General features: G+C 47.2%; 1 long non-coding RNA gene across 2 annotated transcripts in view; it reads left to right on the top strand.

Annotated features, from left to right (window-relative positions):
* The window catches only part of LOC310886170, a 228,797-nt gene that overhangs the window by 29,780 nt on the left and 182,128 nt on the right, over positions 1 to 16,889 (top strand). Inside the window, exon 3 of one of the 2 annotated variants that reach the window (XR_014575227.1) lies at positions 1 to 16,889. This exon is cut by the window's left edge and continues 27,963 nt beyond it. The exons of the other annotated variant lie outside the window; for it this stretch is intronic. This is a non-coding gene — a long non-coding RNA (uncharacterized lncRNA). 2 annotated transcript variants of the gene reach the window in all.

The raw sequence follows: 16,889 nt of genomic DNA, 5'->3' as shown, positions 1-16,889 counted from the left end.
ACCACACGGCATGCAGCTGGGTAATGTCCTCGCTGTGTAAAAGTGGTAATTTGGGTACCTTGGAGGAAAATGCCATCCGCTTGTCCTCAAATCGCTGCTGTCAGTACATCAGTTTGTGTACTGACAACTGTTCTTCATCGTGAAGTTAACGCTGACTTGCCCCCATGCTCCTCCGTCCCTTTCTCTGTTCTGCTCCCAACACCCTTGGAAAAGGTTAATATTCACATTAAGAGCTCCTTTTCTTACTGTCAGCTGAGGTCCAACAAGGGCCTCCACTGAACTTAGTGGCTTGCTTGGAGGGTGAAAAGGAATCTCCTAAACAGTCAGTTCTGAGCTGAGCAATGTTTTGTTCTTAACGAATGTAGCTTTTTAGGAAGAAAATCTAGACCAAGTTTGATTTGGATAACAGCTGACCTTGGAGTGTGGAATTCCTTGAAGGTCAAGTCATTTGTTTGCAAAGATGTTTCTGATGAGTCATTTTGCTTTGACATTGTTATAAAGTTCTGTTTCAGAAGTTGATAAATTTCTATTTTTACTTATGGTGGCATTTAAATTCCTACTTAACTGCCACTAAACAAAATTGATTTCCAAATTCTTTAGCTCAACTCCCTAAAACACCCATGGTTTACCTCTTAGGGACGTCTCAACTAATAGGTCTCAGCAACCGTCCTGACCCTCGAGTCAAGGAGTGTGGATGAAACGGGGAGGAGAAAACCCAGAGAACACGGCGCTACAATTCATAATAAGTGACGAAAGAAGTTTAAGTCCCAGTGCAGCGCATGTAATGAGCAAGTGATCTGAAAAGCGTTGCAGCCGAATTGCTGAGAGTCATGTTTTTCCCAGAGAACTCATTAAATCTTTTTATGTAACATTGCTGCAGCCACACTTCCCAAATGCTTTCCTCATTGTGTGTTTCAGTTGGTGTTTTCATGTATTTTAATTCCTTTGTCCTTTCAGTTTAAAGAAGTCATGGTTCAACAACCTAAATAGCTTAATAAGGAGCACAAGAAATACCTTCTAAAGACGACAAGCTCTGGTGTTTCATGTTTCAGCACTGCAAATTCCTCCTGGAAAGGAAAAATGCTGTTTGTTCCTAGCTTAGGCAATGAGAAGTGCTGTCAAAATGAAAACGTTCACACAATTCCCTGGCAATAAAAGCTGCCACGGTGTGTTGGGAAAGCTTTGGATTATTACCTGGGAAACCTATGGCCGTAGTTGTTGAGGGGAGGGATTTTGAAAGCAGCAGCTACACCAACGTATTAATGCAAAATGCCCCCGTAAAGACTGGGGGTGGAGCAGACACAGCTCCGCTCGCTGCCTGTGAAAGCCTCGGGTGTTGCTTTTGTGCTATTGACGGAGGTTGAGGCTAGTACAGTTTCTTAATCACCTTCTGGCAAACGCTGCTAAGGCTCATTAATGCAAATTAACAGATGATCTATTTTTCCAGAGCCTGTCCCATCACATGAACTGCCGTTATACAGTAACTTTTTAAAAAAATCAATTTTGTAGTGCTTACTACAAATTGATTTATGGCTTTTCTGCTTGGAGCTGATGAGGCCCGGTGAGCCCTGAGCAGCCGAGTTGTGCTCTTCTTGCTCCCACGTGCGCCGCTGGGGGCAAAGGCTGAAATCGGGAGTGCAGTAGTAACACCGGCCTTTAAAAAATAAATAGTCAGTCTTGCGATGTCTTTCTGGGGAAAGCCTCGTGTGCAGAAAGGAGTTGGGTATTTGCAGTGACCAGGTCTGAGTGCGTGGCAGTGCCGAAGGGCTCCGCTGAGCCTGAGAGTGCATCTCGGGGGAGCTGGTGGGCTTCAGGTGCGGAGCGTACATCGCTCTGCAGCGGGTGAGGAAGGTGTCAGGAGAAACTTGGAGCTGCTTTGCTTGTTGGGGCAGACGTGGGGGGATCCTGGAGTGCTGTCACGGTGTGAGAAGGCACGGGGCAGGCAGCGTGAGCACTGGCTGCAGGGCACTGAGAGCTGTTGGCACGAGTGGGCTCTGCTTGGGCTGTAGCTGGGGCTGAGCTGGGTGATAGGCTTTAAGAGCAGAAATCTTTGCTGAATTTATTCAATATGTTGAGGTTTTCCTTGATTTTTCTCCCTTTGGAGGCTTAGCAGCGGAAGACTGAAGCTGATGTGAGAGCAGAGGGGCCGAGCAGCTGCTACACGTGGGAGGCCTGAGCGGAGAGAGGGCTCCTCCGAGTCCCTGGCCCTGACTCAGAAATCATAATCACTTTGTGGTGGCATGGTCTCCTGGGCCCTGACCAAGTAATTAAGTTTCCAACTTGAAATGAAATGTCTTTCTTGAAATGGGAATTTAAATGAATTAGCTGCATTTATCAGCAGGTGCTGAAGGGGCTATTTTAATTTAAAAGGTAGGTATAATCCTGGCTTGGCAGATACAGCTTAATTACAGTCAGTTTTAGCAATAAACAAAAACACAAGGGGAAGAGCAGAGCCTGGCCTTGGTAGCCAGGGATTTAAATTTTTACAAGTATTGAAATTGCTTTCTAATTAATTTACTGACCTAATGTGTGCCTGTGGAAGTTAGTTAGCTTGATCCCTTAGCTGAATTATGTCATTTAACATTTAAATTTGAGGCAGGTAATGAGCGTTGTGCTTGTGGGGATGCACGGAGCGCTCTGCTCCTGTCCTGGAGAGCGTGCGGTGCGATTCCAGGAGCAGCTGAGCTGTGTCATGCCGAGCGGCTTGGACTGCGGTAGATGCTTCAAAACACACTGTGTGTATGTGCTGTAAGTGTGACATGTCCCTAAGTGAAAGGGATGAAGTTTATACCTGTAGTGAAAAAATAGGCAGAACATAAACCATTTCAGTTTTTACAACTAATGTCAAATTTGAGGAAAATATGACTTCCTGAAGTACTGAAGAAAAGGGGAAACTTTTAGCTGATCACCAAGTTGTAAGCTGATAAGCCTGCTAATTGTCTCCAATATTTATTTAGCACTCAAAAATGGTGTCATATTCTGAAAAACACATTAGCTCTCTCGCTCATCCCATTAGTATAGTTCATCGTGCACTGGAGTTTGCCAGAGTTAGAACACAGCTTAGAGCGTGGACTGTGATCTGAAGACAGATGTGTATCTCAGGCCTGATTATAAGCTGTAGTTGGCAAAACAGGGAGTGATTTAATGAAGTTTTGATACAGCTCATCAGATACTGAAATGGGAAGATGCAATATTAATTTAGAAACGCATTATCATTTCAATTGTAGTCATTCTGAAGAGTATTAATAACAGGGGAGCTTGTGGCAGTTTGGAAAGATGATGTATTATTCTAAAGGCAAAAATATTCTTCAGAATTGTTTCATTTGACACCTAAACAGCTAGCATATTCCCATTATCACCGTGTAATCAATTTTTTTGCCGTGTCTTCTATGCTTATGAAACATAATCACTTTAGGCATTTCATGTGTTGTACTGCAGGCTTCTGAAGTGGGTAGGCAGGGCAAGCTTAAAACACTAGGTTGACAACTTATCTTTTAATCCTAAAATTCCTCTGTGGAATTAGCTGACTTCAAATTCCGTTTGACAGCAGGACCTCCTTTTGTTCTCACAACCGAAAAGATGCATGTCATTTACAACTTGCTGCATCTGCGTCAAATCGTGACATTTAAAACAGACAGTACTGACCACCATGACTGCGAAAGCTTTAATCCTTTTCACATGAAAGGTAGTGCACCTTGGGAGAAATGAGTTGCATCCTGCTCTGCTTAAAGAGTGGGGTGATCCTCAGCTGGCGTTGGAGTAGGGTCTCTTACTGCTGCTGATGGAGGATGCAAAAAGCAGATATCCTGACTTTTCCTGACCCCTTGTGAAATTTAATAGAAAACTTGGCATTGGGTTCATGAACTGAGCAAACGTGAGTCGATTGTTTGGAGGTGGCGTGAAGTCGGGCCCTTTCCCCGTGACACTTTGTGGGGTTGTGGCCCCGGAGCGCACAGCCTGCGTTCCTCCTGCTGTGCAAGCAGAAGCTTGGCCTCGGCAGGGCGCAGGTGGTAGCTGGCAGGAGGGAATGCTCGGGAATGTGGGGGTGTTGCTGCTGCTGTCTGCCCCTGTAGGATTTCAGCTTTCTGGTATGAGATGAAAATGAAATTATCTGAGAGTAAAATACATGCCTGTGACCATGCATTGTATGGTTGAAGCCTGGGAACAAATGTTCAGAAAAGGTCCTCAGTCTCATGAGCAGAAGTCCTTTAACTGTGCATCTGGATTTTCAAATGCTCCAGTGATGTGGCTGTGACCAAGTCCACTCGTGGTATCTGCTTCTTCCTCCTCTCCTACCCATCCACGTGCAGCAGCTCCTGAGCCTGTGAAAGACCTGGGGAGTCTGTGTGCTCTGGGGCTGTATGCGAGGCATGTCTGCAGCCTGTTAGTGCTTGGCTCAAATCAGCAGGCTCCCTCTGAAAGCACTGCTTGTGACTTGAGCAAGCTCCAGTCTGAGTAAGTACTTAATTAACGCAGTCTCCTGGCAATGGAGCACAAGCAAATTTCCCATCTAAAAGCAGAATCAAGGCAATATTTTGTGTCTATTCTTAGTCACATCCATTTAATCTGTAGATATTAAAATCCTCAAATGGGCTGACTGCAGGGCAGCTCCTTCCTAATGCTTTAAAGTGAATTCTAGCCCACTGCATCGCCGTGCCACGTTGCCAAGTTTTAGGATCCATGTTCCTTGGATGCTGTCCCTCCAGGGGATGCGCTAGAATAGAATTGAGCACTTCTGTTAAACAAGTGGGAACCCTCTCTTGCAAGCAGGGTTAGTGCTTATGGAAACTGGGGGTCCTTAGTGGCTTTGTGGCTGCCATGGCTTAGTTTCACCACTGACAACAGCTAGCATTGTGGGTGCTGGTGCTCACAGACTTCTCGGCTCCACCAAAACACAGGTATTTAGGATTCTGTCCCTCTGTCTTCAGGTCTTAGCAATAGTGAAGGATGAAGTCACCCAGGGGTTGGGGTGCTTTGGATTTGAGATAAGAAACGAGTCAAGATGTGAGCATGGCTAGAAGATCTTACAATACCTGTTTTAGGCATAAACAAGATTCATTTTGATAGCTTCATGGAAAAGTTCACAGCAGAAACAGAATATTGGTCAATTAAGTGGCTGGGTGCTCAGACACCTGCCCGCAGACATCCCACCCTTCCTTTCATGGTTTGTTTTCATTATCAGCAAGGATTTTATCATTCTCTCTCTATAAACCAAGGATGAGTGCAGACTAATCTGCCACCTTGACTCAAAAGAAGGTGGCAGTTCTCATTTGAGGATGTATTTCTGTAGAGCTGATGTTTGGGAGAATCAGTTCCTCAGTGCATCTTGTGCTTGGCTGCACGCTGGGGCACAGAACCGTGCTCATACCTGAGCTTTTACAGCAGTACCTAGACTATATAAAAAGTTGCAAATTTCCTACTGGGGAATGCATGTAGCTGTCAACTGAGCCGCCCTTTGACCATTACTTCTATTTAAAATCTTACCTATATTTACCTGCCCAGAGTAGAAGTGCTCGAGTCTGGCTGCTGGAAAGGGCAGTTGTGCAGCGCTGCGCCCCAGGGGGCACGGCTGGCCACGTACAGCTGGCCCCTAGGCTGCCCTTGGCTCCTGACAGCCTCTTATTTTGGGTAGAAATCTACAAAAATAAATCCTTGTATTAGATTATGTTCGCAATTGAAATCAACAAGGGCCTTAGCTGCCTCTCCAGCGCTCAGTGCTCTTTCCGTGTGATGAGGAAGGATAAATAATGAGGCAATATTTTACTCTTCAGATTCTGCCATTGGCAATGCTTCTGACTGTGTTCTGCAAATTCGTGATGCTGGTGGCAGGATTCCATGGCAGCCCCTGTAATAAATCACTTGGTTTAACGATGAGCAACATTTCATTGGTCTGATTAGCACCAGGTGAAGTGATTAGCACAATCGAGGTGGGGAAGGAGTGGGACTGAACTCAGACACAAAACCTTGTATTTGCAAACCAGCCCTTTCTTCTTTTGGGGTGGGGGAACAGCCCCAGCATTGGTTGACTCTGGCCAGCCCTCTTGGGGCGTGGGGGGGCATAAAATATTTATCGCAAGTGTTGTATTCCGTAAAGACTTCTTGCTATTTTGCTGCGTGTCTCGGCTTTCAGCTGCACTCTTTGGCTGCTAGGAAGGCTTTGATCCTGCTGACGAACACTTCACACGGATCCATCCCCTGCGGAAGCTCTGAGCAGCCCCAGGCAAGGTGGCTGTGCCACCCACATCGGTGCCAGGCTCAGGTGGCAGTCCCTCTCGCAGAGCTCTGCGGTTGGTTCTGGAGCTTTCTGTTCTGTCCTCACCTTTACAATTCATCCTCTATCTCTGCATTGCATGCGTGGTTTTTAAATTGCAGCTTAAGGCTCATTTCTGTATCATACATACACTCATGTTTAGGATTGTAGTAGTTCTAGTTCATTGTATTATAATTGGATAGCCTTGGGGAAATCACTGTCAGAACTGATAGGCTCCTAGCAGTTTTTGTATCAGTTGGTGAATTACATGTGCATTTCTCAGATGCTCACATATTTATACATTCCTCCCGTGCTACCCTTCCTTCAGAGAACCACTGAAACTAGCATCACAGGCAGTGGAGGGGGACAGCTTTCCTTTAAACAGGGGAGGTGTGCAGCCTTCAGAGCTGCTGAAAACAACAAATAGAACAACTTGAAAGCGATGGAAATATCTCAAGCAGTACTTATCTCCGGTGGCGTGGGGTAAGAACATTCTCAGAGCCTCCCAAACCTGGCCTGGTTGCGTGATGTTTGTGTGAGTGGTGCCTGTCAGCAGACACCCCAAGGGACCTGCAGCCGGTGCTTTGTCTCTGCGAAGTGTAGGGGCATGCCAGCTGGGCCCATGGCCTGAGGAGACCATCCCTTGGGACTGCTGATGCCCGGCGAGGGGCTTTTCCTCCCTGGGTGTAAAGCGAGGAAGCTTTTCCCGGCGGTGGGGGGCTCTGCACCAGGCCTGTACCCCACCCTGGAGCTCCTGAGTGCTCTCCTGAAGGGCTGCTGGTCAGGTGCTGACACTCCTTTAGACCTGGCTGCTAGCTGAGTCTGGTGTTTTGAGACCTCAGGGTGTTTTAGAAATATTTATGGGATGTAGTGTATAGGAGCTTTCATCTGCTCAGAGCTCGCTCTGAGCACACTAACACATAGGGGACCTCTTCTTTCATTTTTTCAGTAACACTTCACACTTGCAAACCTCCCCATCTGTTCCAAAAGGAGTCTGGCAAATGATTTTGTTACATTTCACCATGTTTCAGAATGAGCATGCACATTTCTACCCTTGGAAATCACTCAAATAAAATACAATTGAAGACCAGATTAAAGATTTTATAGTCTGATAAACTTCCAGGTCTGCGGTCAGTTCTGCCAGAAGCAAAAATGTTTCACTTCTCTGGTTATTATCTCCCTGAATAGAGAAGGTCTGATGAAAGCCCTGCTGCTCCCCCCATCCAGCTCCAGTTCCTCTGGGTTTCATCCTGACGCTTTCGCTTCGCAGCAGCAGCTGGGGGCTGGGACCGGCCCCCTGTGCGGTGGGATGCTGTCCCAGGAGCTGGCAGGCGGCAGCTGGGGAGCAGAGCTCTGGCGTCTTTGTCATCGTTTGGCAGAGGGGGCCCTCAGACACGGTGGGGTGATTCACCCAGAACAAGGCAGGAAACTTGTTTTCCTGCTGTGGCGGATCCATCTCAAGAATCCCGAGGCAGCGTGTGCTCTCCTGCAGAATTCAGCGAATCCTTTCCTTAAATTATACAGAATCCAGTGACAGAAGGGATGCGGGAAGTGCTTCTGTCCCTTTTAGCTGATGATTGCTCTGTTCCCTTTTGTTTACTCAGTGTACTTGCCTTTTTGAGGATAAGACCAGCCATTAATTTCCTAATTTGTGGGCCCAGCAGACTCGGCTTTCAAAGGTTATTGCTCACACAGCCTGGTCTCCCAATCCTCTGGGACACGCTCTGTGAAATGGTAGAAATGGTGCATGATGAGGGAATGCCCTTTGGAAAAGGTTAAGCCTGCTGCTAGTTTATCTCAGCCCTGCGAGCAGGGGAAGAGGGCCTGTGGGAAATCAGAGGGAAGCAGGCGTGCTCGCGCTGATTAGCGCTGGCCTGCCTTCTCCAGCGGGGTGGGAGAAGTGCGTGCAGAATTGGGATGAGCCCTGTCTGCAGACAGGCTGCCTGTCCCGGCACTGGCAGCCACCGGCTCCTTCTAGCTCGTTAGTCTCGCAGTGACTGTGCGAAATCCCCGTCTGCAGTGTCGTGGCAGAACCATCGCCCGCCCTCCTAGAACAAACCAGGTCTGCATTTATTTCGGTTCTGGCCTATTAGTGAATTATGACCCAAATGCCTTTTACATTGCCGCTGTCTGCACTCGGTTTCATGGGTTTTCTGCAATATGCGTAACTCTGCAGCTGGATTTTATGCTTGATTTGGTTATTGAAGGGAAAACAGGACAGCCGTAGCCTGGACAACTGGGAGGAATGAGAACAAGCTGATTTTTAACTATTAGCTTCCACCACACCGCTGTAAACAAACTCCTGCGTCTGCCTAGCTGGGAGATGCTCGTGTGTGCTAATTGGGGTTTGTTAGCCCTTTTGTTTGTGCAGTCTCCTTCAAGTGGAGACCGGGAGGCAGCCTCCTGGGACTGTTCGCTTCTTTGATTCCATCTGCAAGTCAGCAAGATGTTGCAGATGCTCCACATGTTTTCTGGCTCGTTCTTCCTTACAGTGCACGGGAACTTGGTTTAACAAATAATTAATGCTACCAGCTGCAGTGCAGTGGGAGTAGCAGTGGTGAAACCGGGCCCTGCAGAAGGGGCAGCACGAAACCCGTCCTCCCCCTGCGCTGCTCAGCACAGAGCTTCACTGTGAAGGGCAGAATTCACAACTTGCTGTTTTGTGTTTAGGTGAAGGTTTGTTTTGCTGATCGTTTTCAACACTGATACTTGAGACTTTCTTAATATTTTTCATCAAACCAAGTACTTCAAATATGCCACAATTGCGAAACAGCTCAAAAGCCCCTCTGTAAGTGCTTTTGGATTACATATTTGTTCCTGTTTCCGTGCAGTGAAATCACACTGTCTTGTTTCTAACCAAGAGACGTGAGATTCCCTCGCTGTCAGCTGACACAAGGAGATGGGGAAATCTGAACAGGAAGTTCAAGAATTTGCGGCCTCATAAACAGAAGACGGGCTTGGTTCTGTCACTTGTATTCCCTGCCTCTGGGTGAGCTGCTTCTGCGATAGGAAACCCTGCAGGTTCCTTGTCTACAGCTTGTGTTGGAAGGGAGCATTCATGCAGTTTTTTCAGCTCCATTAAATAGCACAGCTGCCCAAGCAGCTAAATGGATGAGGCTAATGAACATGTGCACGAGTTGATGGTTCAGGATCTAAATTGCCTGGGAGCAAGCAAAACAGAATTAGGCAAGTAAAGAACCTGATTGTTTTTCAAGTGATAAAAGATTGGCGTGAATTACAGGAGGCATTAGAAATTTGGAAGATATGTAGATTTAAATGGATATATTTGTTTCAATTAAATAAAGAGGAGGGAACAAAATGCCTGTTCAGAAGTACCATATCCCGAGGCTTCCATCTGGTTTACTCGGATCTCTGGGCTAAGAATTAATGTCTGTGTATTTGAGGTTTAAGAAAGGCTTCTTGTTGTGGGGGAGCCCACCCAAAACAGGCTGGGGATGGAGCAGCTAACAGGGAGCCAGTCGCTGCTCTGTAGATGTGGGCTCACGAGATCCAGCAGCACAGGCAGCAGTGGGTCTAGGAGAAGGACAAGGACGTCAAACCCGAGTGATACGGAGAACCCACCCTGCTGATGCAGTTGTGTTCAGTGCATCCCAGCCTTCCCATCTCCTCTTTATGAAGTTCTTGGATTTTAAAACAAAATTTTCACTGAAGGGTGCATCACATTAGTCTCCAAAGCCAGGGTTGCTTTTTCCAATTGCAAGTGTTCTTCCTCCAGCTTTTGGAAAATATTTCTATGAATGTTTTGGAAAGCATCTCAAAACAAATTTTGATTAAAGCTCTAAGGACTGAAAAGTGAAAAGTGTGCTGTTGCAGCCAGTCTCCCCAAAGTAATATGTTTTTATGAAAAACATGAATGTGTTCATTTACACCCATTGCCCTCTGGGCGCGGACCTGTCCTTGGGGAAGGATGGTGCTGCTGGTTTTGACAGACAGACAGCACTCTAATCTCAAACTTCCCGTACTTACGATGCCCCACCTTAAAGCTCCTGATGTTTCCTGTCAGCGGCAGTCCCCTGGTGATTGCCTCGTGGAATGTAAATGCGGCATTTTTGGAGCCCCAGAGCCCTTTAGAAAAATACACTGTCAGGTTCCTACAGCTGCTGCTTCGGTAGCCTTCCTTCCCATTCAGGTCTCAAGATTACGGTGGCAGTGATTGAACAGGAGATTCATGGAGGGAAATTAAGCCTCCAGAAGATACAATAATTTAAATAATTGGCATTTTTTGTGTGTGAGAACATGAGAAATACAGTGTTCATTCACCATGAATTCCTCCAGGACCAGGGTAACAGAAGCAGATGAATTCTTATGAAACAAAGATTCTATTTTCATGCAAATATCTCTCAGTAATAAAATACCAAGGGAATAAAAATGACAGGAAAATGTATGATGTACAAGCAGAATTGTTTCTGAAGCAGTGTATTTTCCATGAAGCCTCAATAGCTTTTATTCTGTAGGCCATGTTAGTAACAAAGCACGAAGCAAGATGAGGCTTCGCGTGAGCAGCGTGATGGAGAAAGCCACCGGTGCTGCCGGTCACACCACCTCAGTGTGACTTCTGCGAGGAGCCGTCTTCTCCGGCCCCGAGTAGAGGCGAGGGGAAGCCTCCTTTGATGAGGGAGTGGGGTGTGGTGGGAGGGGAGGGCAGATCTCAGCGTGGGAAGGAGGCCAAAAGCCCCGATCCCGGTCCGAGTCCAAGGTGTCCGAGCTTTGCTTACGAATGGTTCGGTGCAGCAGTACAGCTGTGGGCGCAGACTTCACTTCCGACAGCTCTACCCTGCTATTTAGGGTCCGTAAGAGGAAATCAGCTTCTGTGTGTAGTACATATTTAGCACTGCCTTGGACCATTCTTTGTCAGCAGTAATTAATGAGTCAGAAAGACTACAACTGCCGCCTCACCGTCACGATGCCAGCATGATTAAGGCCAAGACACAACCCTCTCCTGAATTTTTTTTCCCTATTTTGCACATTAATGGTAAAGTGCACCAGCAAATGGAGTCCATGTTCAGCAACCTTCCTCCTCTTTTTTGGGGGAAAGAGGGGAGACGGGCATACCCTATGTTTCGATTATCTGGAGAAAGCCGCACGCTTCTCTGTAGGCAGCTGGTAAATGACGGGATGTGAAGCATTCCCTGCTGCCTGAGCTAATGATTGCTTTCCAAATGGCATCTGTATTTGGGGGGGGGCCGCAGGAGCCGGGGCGCCGCGGGAGAAGGGGAATAATCACGGTAAACTCGATCTTACGAAGCTCTGTGAGCATGCATCATTTTTATTGTAGGAAAGATTAATAGATCCTGTGGCGGCTTTTGTTTTGTTTCAGTGGAAGGAAGTGTTTAAGTCGCTGGTTTATTTCAAACCGTTTGAGTAATCTGGGGCTAATAAACCTTGCTGGAGTTGCAGGAGGCTTCAAAGGCTGCTCGTCTGGCTATCGGGCGCGTTAAGGATTTCTGGAGCCTGAAGCACGGCTGCATCGCGTGGGCTGTGAATTGAGCAAGGACTGCCACTTTTGGGCTTCTTTTCCTCTGTTCGTTGCCTCACACTGAAACCCTTTGATTACAGTTCCTATGGCACTTCTATAACAGACGTGCAATAATTGTGCTCACCTCTTTTCCTTTTTGATCAGGAACGAGCCTACCTTAAACTGGGCCAGTTCACAGTCATCTCCAACGCCTATGTTTTATGCTTTTGCTACTATCTTGTGCTCCAAGTCAGACTTTCAATTGGAAAGATTTCAAATCCTTTTCTAATAGAAATGCGCCCTAAATGGACAGGTTTTTGCACAGTGTTTTATTTTTGGAAGAAAGGGTTTGTAGGTATTCTTTGGTGTCGATTTTCCTGGTTAGCCTTCTTGAGCAAAGAAACTCTTCGTACAAGTTTTATAAGAGTTTGTCCTAACTTCTGCGAAGTGGAAATTTTTTTATAAATTTGAAGTTCTTCTATTTAAAATTTTAAAGGTTTATGTCAAAGCAAAAATCTTCTGTTCTGAGTTGCTTTGAGGTCAAGGTGTGAGAAACTTACCTGAACTGGTGACCAGATGGAGGCATGTGGGGTTAGGGTACGAGCCTGCGGTGTTAGGTATCAAAGTCTGAACTAGTTCCTCCAAATTTTATAGACAAAAGGAAGAAACAGGACGGATCCAGAGGACAGTGTTTAGCCCGTTAATGTGTTAAGGTAGGTATCTGGAACAGGTCAGATGAACCTGTGGTCGGAGGTCAGATCTCCACCAGCGTCTGTAAAGTGAGTGCTGTGACCAAGTCAGCATGAGGTGTCTCCAAGTTAGATGTGCCTTGCAGAGAGTGAGCCCTGCCATAAAGTTGTTCATTTCTGTTAGCAGTATTGCACTGAGTCAGTTCCCTTTGTGGGCAGTGTAGAAACTTGGTTTGAGAAGTGTCATGCCAAAAATCTGATGGTGAGTTTCGAAAGTTCTGAGACGTCATCAAGAAACAAGTTTGTTCAGATTTCCCCGGGACACCCACCTCTGGAATGGGACCAACACACGGGAAACTTCAACCCAAAAGGAAAACTTCTCAGAAAGCTGGGTATACGAAATAGGAATTTACAGGGGGATCCACATGGAGCCCCTAATTCAGGCGTGGCCTGACATGAAGCGGTGTAAGTGCACTTACATACAGTTCTGAGGCTTGTGATAAGAAAAATCCCCTGAAATTACCTCTCTCAAAATTGCCAAGCCATTCTGTTCCATTAAGGTATCGTTGAATCTAAACATAGCATAGAGTGTGCTGTGTCAGAGGAAGACACAGCCTGTTGTGCCCTGACCACAGCGTAGTCTGGGTCACGAAGTGAAGTGCAGAATCCTGGGGGAACTGGGCAGGCGTAGTGCTGGGTTTGAAAAACAGCAAAGTCAAGTGGGTAAACTACTCGTGAGCTTTTAAACTTCTGCGTTGCTTATGCTTCTTGCCTTATGCTGATGTGTTATTTCTTTTATTTTCAGCTAGTTTTGATCAGATTATTCTTTTCTGAACGAAATTGTCTTTTCAAAGCTAACCAGCTGGGATGCTGAGCGCTCCTCACCCAGTGCCATGAGTCTGTTGTTCAGTGAGCAGCAGAAGGTGGGTCCTGTTGGGGGCAGCTCAGCCGGTTGTTTTGAAGGGACGTGTGGAAGTGCTCCTTGTGTTAATGTTTTGTAGCTCTTGTGAATGAAATTTTCTTGGGAGGAATGCTATCTGATAACAGAGGGTTTCTAATTCCAACTCCGTTCGGTTTTGCTCTGGCTTTTCTTACCAAACTTGCCGGGACCACCAGCGCAGTGTTCCACCAAGCTTTCCCCTTTTCTCATCCCACTGGCACGTCAGACAGCATGGGAGCTGCCTGGTACCCTTTTGTTCATAACCCTCTTGTGGGCTGGGGGCAATAGATGGGATTTGGGACCTTGTGACAACACACGATAGCTTAACCCTCTGCAAGTCTTTAGCCTTGGCAAATGGCAGAATCCTGTCGTTGCTCTGTGGTCACGTCAGAGGCTTCGTGTACCTTTCCTGGGGCCGGATCTGGCCCAGGTGTCTCACCACCTCGCTCCCGCACGCTGCAGGTCCAGTCTCTCCTTACGTTCCCTTTGGCTATTCCAGGCCTGTCACGTGCGCGGCTGGATGTAATTTCAGGCAGTTGCAACATTAATCAGGGTTTTCCCTGCTGTACCTTGGGCCTTAGCGGCATGGTTTTAAACATCAGATGAAACTAAATTAATCAATATATAAATTACCAAAAAATCACTTAGCCTCAGAGGCTGAAGCAGAGAGGAGAGAAAGAAACCCAAATGCCAAAATTAAAATCTCAATTAAATTTTGCAAATAATGGATAATTACAGGGTGCTTCTTCTTTTTTTATGTTCATATTAAGTTGTAAGGAATTATTAGATATTTAACTGACATTTATCCAGATAGCCCACAGCAAGTTAGGTAGCAGTTACATGCTGTAATAAATGTCACCATTTAAAAATTAATTGCTATGCTATCTAACTTGCTGTGGGCTGTCTCATTAAATATTAATGCTGTGCCTAAAAATATGTTATGAGTTGAAAAGGATTATTTGGATTTGGGATGGCAGAGTTACAAAGCACCTGCTGCCTGGAGGGGGAAAGATGCTCGAGCATCACCAGTTTGCAGGGAGCGCTTCCTTGCAAGGCAGCTCCACCAACATGTGCTGCTTCCAGCCCGAGCGGGATTCCTGGAGCCCACGTGGGTGCGGAGGGCTGAGCCCTCCTGCCGAGGCCGGGGGGTGCCCTCTGGATGTAAATCTTCCAGGGCTGGGAAGAGAAATGTTGCACGTCTCATCTTGTGCCCCCTGTTCTCCAGGATGGGGCCCTTCCTTGCACTCAGGCTGGGGGAACGTGGTTTGAGCACGGCCCTGCTGTTCCCTTGCATGCAGAGGTAGTACGTGGTGGAGGAGGATGAAGGTGAACTAGGGAACAGGGGGGTCCTGTCCACCAGGGCTACCTATGTTTATTATTTTGAGCAAAATGTGCGCTAAGTGCTTTGCAGAGAAAACAGACCTAAGCATTCTAGGTGTTTAAAAAACACTGCTAGCAGCGGGAGAAGCCTTTTGCAGCTCAATGATACAAACTGAAGGGATATTTTGTTCCGACTCTATCTCCCCCTATGAATAATGCATGCTGGTCTCCCAGAAACACAAGGTAATCAGAAATATACTGTGTCCATGACAAACGCAGTGCACATTACTGTAATAGAGCTTAAGGACCATTCGCATTGACTCTTACTATTTAAAGCCAAGAAATGTGCGATGTGTTTTCCCAGCCAGCCACCACTTTAATGCTTTGCTATTCCCCATCCGCTAATGAAGTGTTCAGCGAGCGAGAGCTTCTGCACCGAGAGGAAAGGATGCCCGGGCCGGCTGGTGCTGTGGCTGGCGTGTCGGAGGGCGTACAGCTCCTTGCGGGGCTTCCCTGCTGAGCTCTTCTCCAGCAGATCTCTGGCAGAACTCACGACCTGTGCAGCCAAGGGGCCCTTGCACCAAGCTTCTGCTCAGGCAGGTAACAGCGGGGTTTCGCCCCGAAATAGGGCCTGTGCACGTCCCAGCGGCTGCTGCAGGTGAGCTGGTGGCTTGCATCTGGTCTTGTCCTCCTCCCTCTTGCTTGCAGCCCCTGAGATGAAGCACGTCCTGCTGTGGGTTTTCAGTCAGCTGAAGTCTGGGAGTCAGACCTGTGGGGTTTTCAGAGGTGCTACCTCAGATAGAAATCATGGAAATACTTGTATGTATCCTCCGCCTGCGCTGTGCATGAGGGACCCTGCACAACTTCTGTTCTTTCCAGCCTCTGTTCCCAGTGTGCTCTGTAACACCCTTATGAAGCAGAGTATCTGCTGTAGACAAAGCCTGCTGTGACAGTTGTCCAGCAGGTTCACTTTTTGATTCAACAGAAAACTACAGAGAATGGCGTTTAAGATGCTTTGGAGGAATTTCCCCTTCCTTTCCCCTAAGCAGGACAAGAAATGCAATTTCATTCATCATGTACTCAGTTCAAAGCACCATTTTCTGCTGAAGGATTGAGCAAATATAATTTAAGGTTCCACTGTGCATGTGACAGATTTAATTAGTGTACATGGGAGCTCAAAGTTGTTCAGAAAGTATTTGTTTGCATAAAAATAGGCCATGTCTGCAATTTAAACTGGAATAAAGTACTGCAGTTATGAAGAATTTAATGAGTTGTTGCGTAATGTTCTTTATAAACACCATCCTAGATGGGAAATTCTATTAGGAAATAAAAACTAGGTTAGTAAATGCAACCAAATCCACCCTTCCGTATCCTCTTGCTTACAGCAGCCATAATTCGTTCTTAAAGCCAAATGGGAGCGGCGTGTCTGCAGTGCTTGTCAGAGAAGCAGGAGTGAAGAAATCCCTCTGGTTTCTCATCCACGCCTCGGCTCAGGGGCCTGGGAGGTGTCGGGAGGGACCAGCTCCTTCAGCCCGTGTCCCCCCGGCTTTGCGAGAAAATCCCTGCATGCAGCCCGTGCTTGGGACGTGTCTATGGGTTCTGTGTCCCGAAACACCGCAGCTTTGTGTAGAATGGTCAGAAAATTACTGATGTGTCAGCTGGGAGGCCGACACAAAGCTCAGTTTTTGCTCTCGTCTTCTTGCAGTCTCTTTTTTACGTTGCATGTTAATTGTGGGAGTGCTGGCAGCCTGCTTATTACACGACCGCGGAGCTGCTGAAGGGTCAGGTTGGAGTGAGACGTGATGACACAGTGCACATTTAGGAGGAGACGGGGAAACAGCTTACAAGGCAGCGATCCAGCTGCGGGCTGCGAGGGGAAGCCGGGGGGCTCTCAAGCAAGTCGCAGCTCACAGGGATATTGGGCACACCTCTCTCAAGTGCGGTGCCATCAGGTGTCCATGAGGCCCGTGTGGCTTGGCAGGCGGGCAGTTTCTCTCCCCTCTGGCCTGGGGTTTCTGCTCCCTCTCAGGTTGAGTGCTTGGTGTGGTGGGATGTGGGTGAGGAGCACCTGGGTGGCATCCTCCAAGGGCACCCCAGCCCTCCGCTGCTGGGAGCTGGGCATCCACGCGTCCAGTCTAAAGCAGCAAAACAGAAGGTGGGAGGAGATTTCTTCCTTTCATGTTTCAAGGATTTCTTCCTTTCCTGTTTCATGCT

The sequence above is a fragment of the Anser anser genome (assembly GCF_964211835.1).
Source record: "Anser anser genome assembly, chromosome: 24".
NCBI lineage: Eukaryota > Metazoa > Chordata > Aves > Anseriformes > Anatidae > Anser > Anser anser.
The sequence above is the reverse complement of the archived record's forward strand: the minus strand, read 5'-3'. Positions and strand labels throughout refer to the sequence as shown.